This window comes from Haliotis asinina, chromosome 9 (assembly GCF_037392515.1).
Source record: "Haliotis asinina isolate JCU_RB_2024 chromosome 9, JCU_Hal_asi_v2, whole genome shotgun sequence".
Classification (NCBI taxonomy): Eukaryota; Metazoa; Mollusca; class Gastropoda; order Lepetellida; family Haliotidae; genus Haliotis; species Haliotis asinina.
In genome coordinates this window covers 11,931,678-11,943,836 of record NC_090288.1, presented here as the reverse complement: position 1 = coordinate 11,943,836, position 12,159 = coordinate 11,931,678, and positions in this window count along the sequence as shown.

Here is a 12,159-nt window from a genome sequence, read left to right as displayed (position 1 = left end):
TTTCCCCATTTGTGTTTCGGCTTTACCGCATTTTTAGCTTATATTGGACTTAAAAGGTGATTTGAGAAAATTTGCTAACTCATTTTCTTTGAAGTCTGGGATAAAGCATTTCAAAATGTTACGCGTTAGCCAATGATGATTTGCAAAAATTATTCACGTGATATGCCTTAAGAAGTTAAAAATATCGTTGACCTTTTTAGCACAAAGTTTACCTGGCTTTTCATAAGCTCACTTGATTACAGGTAGATTAGAAAAGGTGTGAATGCACAGCGTCTTTGCACTGGGTGTTTTAGAGAGTGATTAGACAAATGTTACACCAGGTATGTCAAAATCTGATACATTTTCATTATTGGTGCTGCTTGGAGAGTTTATATCAGATATAAGAATGGTTGAAACTGGTTTTGCAAAGCTATATATTTCTACAATACAAACCAAGAATGATTTAATTCAAAATCTATGAAACGAAACCAGGGACCAAGGTGGCTTACGTACAGGTATTCAGCGATGGTGTAATGTGATGACAGTCTTCTTATTTCCGTCAGTGCACTGAATGATTTGTCTTCTAACCTGAAGGGAAGGCACAGTTCCTTCTGCTCATCATCTAGCTTTTCGTTCATTCATTCATTCATTCATTCATTCATTCATTCATTCATTCAGGTGTTGGAAAAAAAGGGGTTCTGGCAGAAGAAGATTCCAACGGATATTTAACCAATAACCTACATCAAACAAAGCTTCTTTTGAAAGGGAACAGTGAAGATCCAGATTTGAACTGATCTTCAATAAACTATCCTTGTCGAAAGAGGCGACTAACGGGATCGGGTGGTCTGGCTTGGTTGAGACATGGCGTCGGTTGCCAATTGCGCTGATCGACGCTCATGCTGTTGCTCATTGGATTGTCAGGTCAGACTCGATTTGTTCCAGACCGCTGCCATATAGCTGGAATATTGCTGAGTGTGGCGTAAAACTAAACTCATTCAGTCAGTCACGCTTGTGAAAGGAAAGCCGAATGTAAATGTCTGCCTTTAAGGAAAATCAATGGATGTGGAAATAATGCACTGTTTTAAAAATACTTGCCTCTGGTAATGACTAGCCATAAAAAGGTTTGGCACTATAATCTAATTATGAACGTTTGATCGAGTAATGAGTCTGTAAAATGATCTTACTTTTAAAACTCATTGAGAAGTGTTTCCTGTGTGTGGCTGATAAGAATCAAGCCCTTCTGAATCGCACTGGTATTATTAGTATAAGAACACCAATGACAAATAAAACGGATATAAAATGGACACACGTTTCCCTTTAGAACAGTGAAATATACATATTAATATAACAAGTACTATCAAGAACTACTCAAATGCCATTCTGATACCCATACATGCAGGAAGCAAATGTACCCATGGTATATAGTATAGTGATCTACTACCATGGCAATATATAGCTTGTTTTTACATTGTCGTTTTCTTTCTAGTTCAAATGATTTAGATTTAATTAATAGTTTTAAATGGATGGATGTGATGCACTCCGAGTTTAACTGTTCTTCGTCAACGGGCGTTTATTTTTTAATTTTATTGATTTATAATATTAATTGTTCTCGTCTCGATATGGTAAAACTATTGCCGATATGACGGTAAAAATTGACTCACTCACTCTGCTTTATAACAAATACCTTAGAACGATTTGTTTTCAAACATTATAAGCGAGTGAGGTACATTTAAAACGACCAGTTGACATACATATGGTATTGGTCGAAAGAACGATGGCACGAATGGAGGAATTTGTTTCTAAAATAATCGCCCTATTTGAGGATCGAGTGGATAAAGTATTGTTTATTGTCGTGATCTCACGGGCGCATTTATACGTAACACGACGGTGTCTGACCTCATCCGGGGCATTGCTGTGGTCCTCCACAGATACGGATACGTGTATTATCAAAGCGGGGATGGCATTACAAAACTTAAAGATTGACGTACTTTTCCAACCCAATATAACAAAAACACCAATCGTACATCGACTGAAACACTTCTATGAAAGAATTACTATCATGAAAGCTGTCCACTATGATCAGGAAGTGACCAATTACCGACCTGGAATTCGATCTCACTCCTCGAATTTGATCTCACACGTATGTTTGATATGTATTGTGGTTCTCACCACACTTTTGTAAATAACCGATGGTAGGAACTTTAAAAATAATACCAATATTTATGACGCACCTTTCCAGGCAAGATATCCTGATCAAAGCGCACATCTGATCAGTATTGCCCAGGATAACCCACGCTGACTGTTAGGCGCTAGATGGTTAATAGTCTCATGACTTATCCCACTGGGTACCCATTTCCTGCTGGATGAACAGAGGCAATGGTGAACAAACTCACTTGCCTTAGCTGAGAGCACATGTATCACATGTGTGTTGTATAGTTTGTAAGGGATACATTTGGATAAATCACAAAAACGGCAGTCAAAAAATGGTACATTTGTGTTTTGATTTAAAAAAACCCAGCAGAAACATGACACAGATATAACAGTGTAAACTCCCCAATGGTGAACTGAGAAAATGTTATGAAAACGGAACCGGAAATATTCAAAGATATTATTCTAAAACCATCAAATTGTATTCTAAATCTTCAAAGGTGTTTGTTTGAGTCTGTATTTACATCTGTAGCCGTTCTTCCACATAATCAAGTTCCCACGAGTCCTCATCATCCGCATCAGCTACAATCCGTCAATACACGTGTAAACTAGCAACTCTCTGTTCGGCAGGACTGGCGAGAACACGCATCTCTCATCAATCTGTTGTTGGCAGTAACACTAAAACGCCCACCAGAGCAGGATCACAAAGGCTTCAACACGGGTTAAACACATTCCAGCCAAATTGTGTCTCGGACCATGCAGATTATAGATAAAACAAACTGCCGAGGGTGTTGCCCAGCAAACTGAAACCTGACGATCACAATCAGGAAGCTGCTATTAGAGCTACCTGGCAGGCCACAAAGGTAATCTCCCGAGCCCAACATCAGTATAAGGCTTGACAGGGAATATGGAAGACTGAGCGTTCGGTAAAGCTGTGGGTGATGGGCTTCTGACAATGTCATGGTAATATCAACATTTACTTGAAGAACGTAGTTTTGAGATATTTTACCCACTGTTTTGGTCGATAGGGCGTCTACGATGCTGTCATATACATAGCAGCATCCGATGCAATGTTTATGAGGCTTGCTAAGGCTCGACGCCCTTCTGGACCAGCTGATCCGATGACTCATACTTCATTGGGCTGAAGGTTTTAGTGGTCGTCTAGGCGTTGTCTGGTGGTGGCACCTTTTCTCGTTGAGGTCTGTATTTGGATCCCCTGATGCACGGCTTTTCGTTTGTATGTGGCCTTGTGTCAGACATGTTCCAGTCTTGTGGTGAACGGTGACATCCGTGTTTCTGGCTGAAGGTGAGTTTTGACGGGAATTGTGTAGTGTCGTAAATATTCTGAACGACTGGTTGGCTCCCCAGTCAGCATTATTTTGGATATAACATGATGGACGCGCTGGACTGTAAATATTTTATTCATGGCCAGACGAAATTGTGGTTGATAAAGCGAGCACCATGGGAGCATTAGCACATCTCTTAGACTGACGCATCAGTTAAAGTCCATCACTTCAAAATAATGGTAAAATGGGCGAGTGTGAGTGAGTGGATTGGGTTTTGTAGGGGACTCGAGGAATGGGTTTCATATGTTGTACCTGTGTTGGCAATCGAACCCAGATAAGCAGCATAAGCATTCATTTTTAGTATAATTGATGCGTTTCGAGAATACCCGTTTGGCGAACCGACATACAGAGGATTGGAGTCAGTCAAAGGTGTCTGGGTGGGTTATCTAGGTGCCTGGTACTAATAGAAACTAGTAACTGTAAACACGCACTTTCGCGCGACGAGTAAGAGTGAGTGAGTGAGTTTAGTTTTACGCCGCACTCAGCAATATTCCAGCTATATTGTGACGGTCTGGAAATAACCGAGTCTGGACCAGACAATCCAGTGATCAACAGCACGAGCATCGATCTTGGGACCCCATGACATGTGTCAACCAAGTCAGCGAGCCTGACCATCCGCTCCCGTTGGTCACCTCTTACGACAAGCAGTAAGAAAAGAAACGCTGTACTGTCAACATTGTTTCAGTAGCATCTGGTGTAAAGCATTCAATGTCCGGATTAATTGTTACTTGACACGTATTGCACGTGCGGGTGTTTGAGGTAAGCATTTCATCCTGTCATCCTGGATCACTGTTGGTCACTGAATTGTCTGGTCCAGAATGACCATATGACTACAATATTGCAGAGTTCGGCGTTAAACAACACACAACCGCAATTTGATTGTTTGGTGAAAGGTTGGGTGTACATGTGTATATTCAAAATAACGTTTTGTTATCCAACGTCTGAAGTGTTTCCTCGAAGAGGACACATCATTTAAGCCGAGGATGAAGCAGCTTATAGCTTGTCTTCCGTCATCAATGAAACATGCTGATACAACGTATTTTCATCTTGCAAAAGGAAGTATTTTTTTATAATGCTTATCTAGGAGTTCATTCATAGACTGACATACCATAGCGTAAAGACACAAACCTGCTATGTTTGAAATGTTAGAGAACTTGCTTTGATTGCACTGACTATATTAACTAGCACTACCTGTAACCAAATATGATATGGCATGATTTGATAATGAGCAAAATAAATAAATAAATAAATAAATAAATAAATAAATAAATTTCACAATAAAACTCTTTCACACTCACTTCAAATGCATAATTAATATAAAATGTGTTAAAAGGGTCTCAAGGAAGCGTTTCTCATATATTTCACCCCAGGTGATTTTTCTAAAACATCCGATGAAAACGGTTTAACACAAAATATATGGCCAAATATCCCTCTTGTGTCAGGACTTCCGCATACTTTGATTTTTATTTTAGCTTAAAAACACATGTTCACTCATATTTGTCATACGTTATAGTTTTCATTATCCAAAAAGTGCAACACTACAAATGGAAAAAGGTTTCTCTGGACAAATGGTCCTCATGCTGCCTCATCCTTAACTTTGCACGTACTTCAACCGTCAAAAAATTATTTGTTTACATGAAATCAACACCAGTTATCTGGTTCCTCAGGTAGTGATTTTTTATTGTATTGATTTATGCAGGTGTCAGTTTCAATTTAAACAAAACATATGTCGAATAAAATATAAGTCATAATTGCAAGTAAACGCAGCTGTATAAATAGACCATTTCAGAACTATACTGTCGTCGGTTATCTCCCCTTTTCAGGGAAGCACCGCATTCTCATTGACATTTTCTTGTTTTATTCAGCATCTCCTAGAAACCGGAAGATGGCGTTCATTTACAACCGGTGGTTTAACATATTTTAAGAAATTATTGGCAGGAGACCACGATAATCCCCCAACAGAAAGTATGTATGCCCCATCGATGAGAACACATTCATAGACCTCAAGGCTACTTTTTCAGTTCGAGGAATTAACTTGGCGGCCTTAAAAGACGGATGTTGGGGAGGGTGTAGCGTTGGCAGTTGGAGGGGTTATCGTGATATTGGGGATTACCGTCATATTTCAGCTTTAACTCTCTGGAACAAGCTTGAGTCCGCCATTAGATCACTTAGAGGACCTGTTCTCGTGATGAGCGGTTGAGGTGAGTGGAGATGGGTGATGCGCCTTAGTTCATGTTTTGTCCTTTTATGTTAGATGTCTCATTGCGAAATTGATTCCTTATTATTTTATCATTTAAATCATGTTATATTAGACAGTATTTCAAATAAATAAACACGTTATACTGTTTGGACTAATGTTTTCAGGATCTCATCAGGATTTAACCTAATTTACTAGTAGTTTTTAAAAGTAGGAAGTGTTTGCGGTTTTTTTCGTAAGTATGAATATATACTCCTAGTATTGTCTATTTAAGTCTATTTATCCACAGACTCTCCGCAGATACATATTTACCAACTTATCTCAATGAAAGGTGTTAACAAACTTCATCAAAATCCGTTTCCATAGCGACATACTAAGACATAAGTATTTAACTCGAAGCACTGCTGATGTAAGCGTTCCTTGTGCAGCAGAACTTCACACGTGCCATTTACTGAGGGGAAGCATAAAATTTATGGTTTATCTGACCATTTCGTATTCCGGGCAAGTTTGAACCAAAACCGTCCGGACAAACGATATAAGCAGGTGTTGTTATCTTGTTTTGTATTTGATCGTACCTAATTCCACAAACAATCTGGACAAACATTTTTTGAATACATCTAAATAACATGTCAGTGGCACCTTCTAAAACATGGAGGAGGTGGGGCGGAAGGCTTGTGGTTAAAGCGTTCGCTCGTCACACCGAAGACCCGGGTTCGATTCCCCACCTGGGTACAATGTGTGAAGCCCATTTTCTGGTGTTTCCCGCCGTGATATTGCTGGAATATTGCTAAAAGCGGCGTAAACACCAGCTCACTCACTCACTCATACCGTGTGTTGTGTTGACCGTATCCTGCTACACTTTCAATTCTGTCACAAACAATGTAAGGCGAAACAATTGGTTTGATAAATACGTAATCGTTCAAATCAAAACAGAGAATTTCACCGGTCAAGTACTGTTTCGTGTTGAAGAGGTCCCAACTTAAGATTAATTTTAGCAAGGATTGAAATCTTATAATCCGTTTCTGAAAGTCGATTGTGAAGTTATGTCCATGTTTGTCGGATAACGAGACGAACGAACCCATGAAGCCCTAAAACCCCGAACATCGTAGTCCATGCAAGCACTCTAACTCTTGAGTATGTGTAAATAAAAAACTGGAGCTACTTCCTGGTATCTGAAACAGTAAACATGTATCCTGGGATGTTACGAACAGAATAAATGAGGTTTTTTTGTCTGCCTGGACGCTGCAGACCATCGCATGCCTCCCCGACAAGAAGGCCGCCATTGTTTCACGACCAGAGGGGCTTATAAAGTTGATCGGCTTAGGCATGTCTCTGTTTGGTTCAGGATCGTCTTACCGTGGTGTAATTCGTGACAACCGGATATGATTTCATGAATGAAACAAAGTGCACAAGGATGTTTATATGAAATAAATAGTTGCCTTGTCGGTTACAGAAATGTATGGTATGTTGTAGAATTAAGCTTGGTCAATATGGTTACAGCCTCACATTTCCCCAATGATAACCTTACCATTCAGGACTGAGAACGAACTGCTGTATTTTATGACTAGCGTGACGGAGATTACATACATTTTAAAGGCTTCTTTCATGAATACCTGGTGTCATCCTTGATTGGGCTTTGGCCTCCGTTCTTAGAATATTCAGAATGGTTTGTCTCACACGCCCATCGGAATCTGTTTCCACAGATACGTGTTCATAGTGTAGATATATACATGTACTTGATTGTTCTTGAGAGGCATCGAAGTTGGAATTCAAGCATAAGACACTTCCCTTTTAATATATACACTACAAGTCAAAGCAAAAGTCCAGAAATGCTGTGTACACATACAATGAAGAAGTTAACACCTGTAACATACCATTCCAAAAAAGTAGGGGATATTCTGTTTAGCGGGCACACCACCAGCCGACGCTTATGCTTGTGAAGAAAAGTAATATATGTCCATACAGATGAAACATTTCCAAAAGAATGGAATAAAGTGTCACTTTTTCCCTGTTTTCTCCTTGGCGTCATCACTTGTATTTTGTCAGTCTTGTGCATCTAATATCCCCTACCTTATTTTTTTCAAAATGGTACATTGTGTGTTATACTTGATAGTCATTTGAACACGCATCATAACACTGTAGAAACAGGGATACAAGGACTGCAAGGTTTCAGTTCATCTCTTCTGGAACTGTAGAGATACTAAGAACTTCTAGCAAATGTTTTCACACTGATTGGAATTAAACTGTGTACACACATGTGCTTTATATCTTCAACGTGATTTGGTCCTTTTTTGGTATTCACCAACTTTTCATTCGGTTGAAATATTTGACTTGACTTTACTTTTAACTAAAAGCCACATTCATAAAAAAAAACATCGCTGCAATTTAAGAAGGAATTACAATATTACTGTCGTATAGAAAAGTTAGATAAATCTGAGTTTAAATTCTTTGAAAGAAAATGGGCACTGTATCAGAAACTCACCTCTGCTAACATAGTGTGGAGGAGATGTATGGGTATGAATGAGAGTGTGCATGGTGTTAATTACAAAAAATGTGATACATGAATTGCTTGATCTTATTGTTTGATGTGTGCATTGCTTGTATCATCACTGACATTTAAAAAAGGATTACAGGGTTTCACCAGGGGTTCCTTTCTTGTTTAAAATATTTCAATCTGTACTTATGCGGACATAAACTGCTTGGAAAACTGTCTGCTGCAAATGGATTTAAATTTTAGCTGCAAGTGTGTGGCGTATGCTGCGTTTGGTGAAACGAATCAAAACATTGAACAGGAAAATTGTTGACTTTTTCTCACGTCTCGAGTTCTCCCAACACCAACAGATGAACTCCCATGATTTTTCAAAGAATGTCAAGCCAACGATGTTTTGAATTCTTTGCTGTTTACACGAGGACAAATAATTTGTTTGAAATCCGAAACGACACATCGCAATCCCCATCCGAACATAAAATGGTCGTTCTCTAAACTTGACTTCGTCAGGACAAACTGTATTCATTTTCTCGATATTTTTGCAATAGTTCCAACCATTCAAAGAGATCGACTTTCATTTCCTGAAAGATTCTTTCATTATTCATACCGTTATTCTTTGTCTGAATTGTTGATTGTCTCACTTTGGTTCTTTTTCTGGTTCAGCTTTAACACTCATTTGACGAAGACAGTGGTAAGAAGTCGTAATGTTGTGCATGTGATGACGTTATCGTGGATACAGAATTCTCCAAAATCCATAGCGTTTGCGTCAGCACAGGGAATTCCACAGACAAACTGTGACGACACAAGGAGTGTTTTCCATCCGCCACAAAAACGGATCCATTTTTGGGCTGAAACTATTCGGATGCGGAAGCAGATTCTCGTCCACTGTTGTTTTTTTTTTGTTGTTGTTGTTTTTTGTGAAAGCACTTTTTAGCACACACCTGGCAGACCCAGACAAAAACTTTGTTAAAAACTCTTTTGCTGCGGAAAGGTGTTTATTCCTTATTTTGTGTGTTTAGACTTGCGGCTTTTAAAGAGGGCAAATTGTTATTTAATATCGAAAATACTCCCATTCAGTTTGAAGGATTTCCTACCAATGCATATACAAAATGATGCCTATTATTAATGAGAAAAAGTAAACATTTTGATATCGCTCTAAATTAGCCGAATTAAGTTAAAATGAGTTATTATAATGATACTATTAAAATACTTTATTCGTATACAACTGATAAAACAGTGTTTGGGGCGAGTTAGTTTAAATTTACAGTTTTAGAAAAAATCTTTTCATATTTTCATCCTTTATACTTATTATTGATAGCTGCATGATGAATTTTTGGAAGATGCTTTGTCAGAAACTAGCCACAGTGAAGTCCCGGAATTAAATTGTGACGTGCTATATACAAGCTAATGCTCTTTGTTTATCAACAGTCAACAAATCAATGTCAGATTCTGAAACGAAAACATATTGCAAACAAATGATTCATCCGTTATGTCGTATTTTCTCCAACTTCTACGTTTTTCCGGATGCCCTAAAGGGATAGGGTGGGTCGATTTAAACGAGGTCGTTTTGACCTATAGTTTTCAGAACAAAACGTAAAGAGGCAAATCATTTCACCTAAATCGTGCCCCAAAACTTACCTCCCAAGAGCTGCAACGTACACTTTGACCGAAATCACATCGGAAAGCTACACTCAAACATGACTGGTACCATTCGGAATCATTCCTCGATGTTTGTTCATCTCTTCAAGAGCAGACGATAATTGCATCTCCGCCAGTATTGGTTAAAGTTGGGTCAATCGAATGTCGTCTGCTCACCACCTGGAGAGAGCCGACGACACAGCGCGGAGTTGGGTGCAAGGTTCCCGTGATTACAGAACGTGCTTGTTGCAAAGACATGCCTTCACTGTTGGCAGTGTTGCCTATCGCCGATGTTTGTTGCCATCAGAAATGGTGTCCTCCCAGTCAGATATGTGTCACAGAAACACCGTTCTTACATGCAAGATTCCGTATCGTCTCTGCATGACTCTGACCGAGATGACCTTACCGTGACCCAAACGTTGGAAAGACCATTTATCAGGAATTGCTGGTAGTTTTATGCCACTGCGCATGCTCCTGCAGATTCACCATTCGTATGTTCTCAGTTAATTCCGTTGTCATTGTAACTTCCCACCAGAGCATGTTCTGCACACAGTGTGTACAACATGTCGGCATTTTAAGGGACACTGCTATTGCATGACTGAAAGTATCTTTGTTTACGAATTTTGATAGAGGCAGCGATGGATGGTTGATACTGGGGTCTCATGTGTGTGTGCGTGCGTGCGTGTGCTTGCGTGTTTTTTCTGCGTATGAACACACTGGGATAGCCATGTAGTAAAAGCGTTCGCTCGTCACGTCAAAGAACCGTCCCCTTACCCACATGTGACGCCGTTTCCGGTGTCCCCAGATGTGCGGCGTAAAACTAAACTCACTGACTCACTATATCTCATTTGAATGCTTCCTTTTGAGTCTTACGCATCTATTTTTTTCTGACACAAGAACTCCTTCGGAGAAAACGAATGCTTGTTTTATTTACGTTTACAGAGGATTTAAACGGCTGGAATGTTTCGACTTGGCGCCGTGAAAGTTCAACTTTTTGAAATGAGATAGGTCAGGGAGCGCTGTATGGTGATACACCTTCATTTACATTCAAATGCACATCGTGCGGGGTACGTCGCCACCAGGTGTCGCAGTAGTCGGTCAATAGAGGGCGCCACCAATGCATGTGGTGCATGCGCAAATAGTGCTTCGTAAGAAATGGACATTTGCTGGAAAATTCCACGTTCGCCTAGCGTTGTAACGTTAGGGACGAGAGGGTAAATTGATGGTGCTAAAGAAAAGGCTGCTGGTGGTGGTTGTGAATCATGAGTCTTCTCGGGGAACCTGGGGCGTCTCTTGCCTTCTTGTCACGATTTGTGTACATAGCAGTGGCATTCCTCTATAGAGGAAAACCTTGCTAGTCCGGAAAACTGGCGATAAAAAACATTTTATATTTATCTACAGAAAGCATTGTTCCCTTTCCGATTGTAAGTGAGTCAGTACCTTCCTAAATCTCCATCATTTAGTCAAATGGACAGTGTGAATGATATATTCGTTACAACCGGAGTGTGCTCGTGATTGTGGAAGCCAGTGAGTTTCATTTAATTTATCAAACAATGAGCGCGAGAGAGTTTCCAAAAGGACAAAAGACACTGTTGAGGCAAAGGAAAACGAAAGAAAAAATTGGGTTATGTTTAAACAACTAACGGGCCATTGCTCACATCATTTTGATACATCAGTCACACCTGAATCTCTGTAAAACATGGATGATAAGTCACCAGAAACTCTGTAAAACCTATCCAGTAAACTGATGGCTTCTTCCCCCGCTACGCTTTATCATCATGTCAGTCATATTAAGAGTAATTCCTTTTTTAAGAATTCAAGACAATTCTTCCAAAACAAATACTTTTAATTACGTCAAGTTCATCTTGTGACTTTCGGGCTGAGTCAGGTACGTCTTTGAATAAGGTAAACTTGGAATTTTTGGTGAAAAGGTTTTATTGTATTGTGGTGATTTAGAGAAACTTAGCTCCAAGGTTTCTTCTGTCTTCCGCCCTCAAACTTCTATAATTAATTTCAGACAAGTATTTTACATAAAGGTTTGTTAAATGTTTTTCTCTCACCTACCATAAGATGAACAACAGTTTAAGAGGAAGTGAAAAATGTGTGTGTTTCTTGGTCCACTTTGTCCTCTAGCTACTCTAATCTGTAGATGAAAGAAAAATGGAATAGGACAAAAATATATTTGATATTTATTTAATTTCATCGTTTGAATGACTCTTAAAGTTTCAGTTTTAGTTTTGAGTCTCTTTGTTCTGGTCATTTCAAAAAGTTATCAATTTCCTTGCACACGAAGCTGAACAAAATTCAAACCCTGTTTTCCTTAGACAAAAAAGCCGGGTTTTTTGTCCTGGTTTTACATGACC